General features: G+C 40.4%; 1 non-coding gene across 1 annotated transcript; it reads right to left on the minus strand.

The window, feature by feature from the left end:
* Nucleotides 1-256: 256 nt before the first annotated feature.
* On the minus strand, nucleotides 257-358 carry LOC114111794 (U6 spliceosomal RNA). The gene has a single exon (XR_003587542.1). It is a non-coding gene; the product is annotated as a U6 spliceosomal RNA (small nuclear RNA).
* Between the last annotated feature and the right edge of the window lie 2,180 nt (nucleotides 359-2,538).

Raw genomic sequence — 2,538 nt, forward strand, 5'->3', positions numbered from 1 at the left:
CAGGACTATACTGTATTGATTACTGTAGATTTGTATTAACTATAGTCTGAAGTCAGGGAGCCTGATTTCCCCAGTTCTGTTTTTCTTTCTCAAGATTGCTTTGGCTATTCATGGTCTTTTGTGTTTCCATACAAATCATAAATTTGTAAATTCTAATTCTCTATAAAATGTCATTGGTAATTTGATTTGGATTGCACTGAACCTGTAGATTGCTCTGGATTGTATAGTCATTTTGACAATACTGATTCTTCAAATCAAAAATATGGAATGCTTTATAAATTTGCATGTCATTCTTGCACAGGGGCTATGCTAATCTATATTGTTCCAATTTTAGTATATGTGATGCCACAGTGAGCACCCTATGATGATCTTGATGTGATATCCTTGTGTGGGAGTGTCCCTATACAGTCTGTTCATAGTTTCTTTGGTGGGAAAGCTGGATCTGAAGTGAACATGGGTCATATCTTTCCCCTGGGTGTGCTGCCAGTTGGTGAGAGGTGAGGCTGGAGATGGAACAGCTAGAATCATGGTCAAGTTTGACCTGGGGCACCTATTCTGTGCAGTGGCCAACACCATCCTATTGGTAGAGGGGTTGGGTTCTATGTTCCTGGAGCATAAGCCCTGAGCTTTTGGCCCATGCTGGCTCTGTTCCTTCTAAATGTGTGCCCTCCACCTCCCAGCATCATCACCCTCACTCCAAAGGGGAGCAGTGCTGAAGTAAGAGGGTCTGATACAGGTACTTGGCATGGATTGAGCATGGGTTGTAGTGGCCCTGGCACCAGATATCCAATCTACTCCCAAAATAAGCACCAGAAATGATTGGTTGCCCCTGCCCTGTTCATATGCCTTTCTGAGTCTGAGTCACTTGTTTCTTCACAATTGTGCACTCCTCTCAGCCACTATATTCCTTCACCATTGAGCAGGAGGAGCCAGAGCTGGCATGTATCTCAGGCTGGGGCACATACCGGGGCAGTGGGGAAGAGTCAGCCATGATCCTGGCCAATTTCAATCTTCTTACTCCTCCTTATTTTGGGATTATACAAATGTGTATATACCCCTTATGAGTGGTGTCTAGGTTTCTTACAGTCCTACTCTCAGCCTCACTTGTTTTCAAATTAAGGAGATTTGTGCTATCAGTGTTCAACTCCAGGATGGGGGTGCTTAATATGAGGCTCAAACTTCTTATTTCCCAGAAAGAATCTTTAAGCCTATATAATCACTTTCCTCTTCTGTGTCCCCTCCAAGAGGTTCAGGCCCCAAATTTATTGCTTGTCTTTCCTTCCTTCCAAAGTCAGTGTAAATCTTACTTAGAGACTGCTACATAAAATAGTCTTTCTCTCAGTCTCCAGTTTTTTTCAGTGAAAATTCCTTCACATGTGGATGTAGTTTTGATGTTTTCATTGAAGGGAGGTGAATTCTATGCCCTCCTATTCCACCTTATTGACCTCTCAAGACTGTAGATTTTAAGGGTGATGGTGAATATTCAGAGAAAGTCAAGTAGAGGACTAACATTATTGGGACAGCTTGTTTAAACAATTATCTGCTTAATGTTTAGAGAACTAATTGAATTGGGAAAACTAAAGTCAAGACGACTAGTCAGGCAACATCTTGCAGAAGTCCAGGAAAAAAAATCATGGTAAATTCTATATGGTGATGGAAAAAGTTAGAAGGGATAAGATCCTGGATATATTTTGAAGGTAGAACCATCTGGATTTGAGAATGGACTAGATATGGATTGAGAGAAAAGGAGAAGTTCAAAGTTCTTGCCTTCAGCAACTAATGAATGGCAGTGTTGCATACCAACATGAAGAAGAATGAGAGGAGCATTTTGGAGAGTATGTATGAATTAGTGCAATTCTGGACAATGAACTGGACAAACAAAGCATGTTCCTTTTCAGATTTCCTCAGTTGCCTCATTTCTGTCTTATGATGGGTAACTGTACTGCATCAAGTTGCTACTTACATTGACATGAATCCACCACAGGTGTACATGTGTTCCCAAACATGAACCTCCCTCCCTCCTCCTTCCCCATAACATCTCTCTGGGTCATGTCAATGTATGGCAAAACCAATACAGTATTGTAAAGTAAAATAAAGTTAAAAAAAAAAAAAAAAGTTGCTACTTACTCTTCCATGTCTATATTTAAACGAAATTTCACGCCAGGTAGTGTGGAGTCTGTCTTCCTGAGTATAGTGACAAATTTATTATGCATTGCCCAGGATTGAACAAGCAGGACTATCAGTGCTAAAACTCTGTCAGTCCCCAGTGAACTAGAATGCTATTTTATCCTTAAGTAACTACCAAGGAGTCAGATGATATACCATATGTTTGGGGAATTAACTGTTTATCAAATGGACTTTGACTAATGAGAAATGAGAGACATGATATTGTAGGCTGAGTTTTCTGGATACAAATACTTACATTGATATTGTTCAGTTTCTAAGTCATGGCCAACTCTTTGAGACCTCATGTACTGCAGCACACCAAGATTTGTTGTCACACTTCACTATCTCCTGGTGTTTGCTCAAACTCATTTC

This window comes from Ovis aries, chromosome X, assembly GCF_016772045.2.
Source record: "Ovis aries strain OAR_USU_Benz2616 breed Rambouillet chromosome X, ARS-UI_Ramb_v3.0, whole genome shotgun sequence".
Lineage (NCBI taxonomy): Eukaryota > Metazoa > Chordata > Mammalia > Artiodactyla > Bovidae > Ovis > Ovis aries.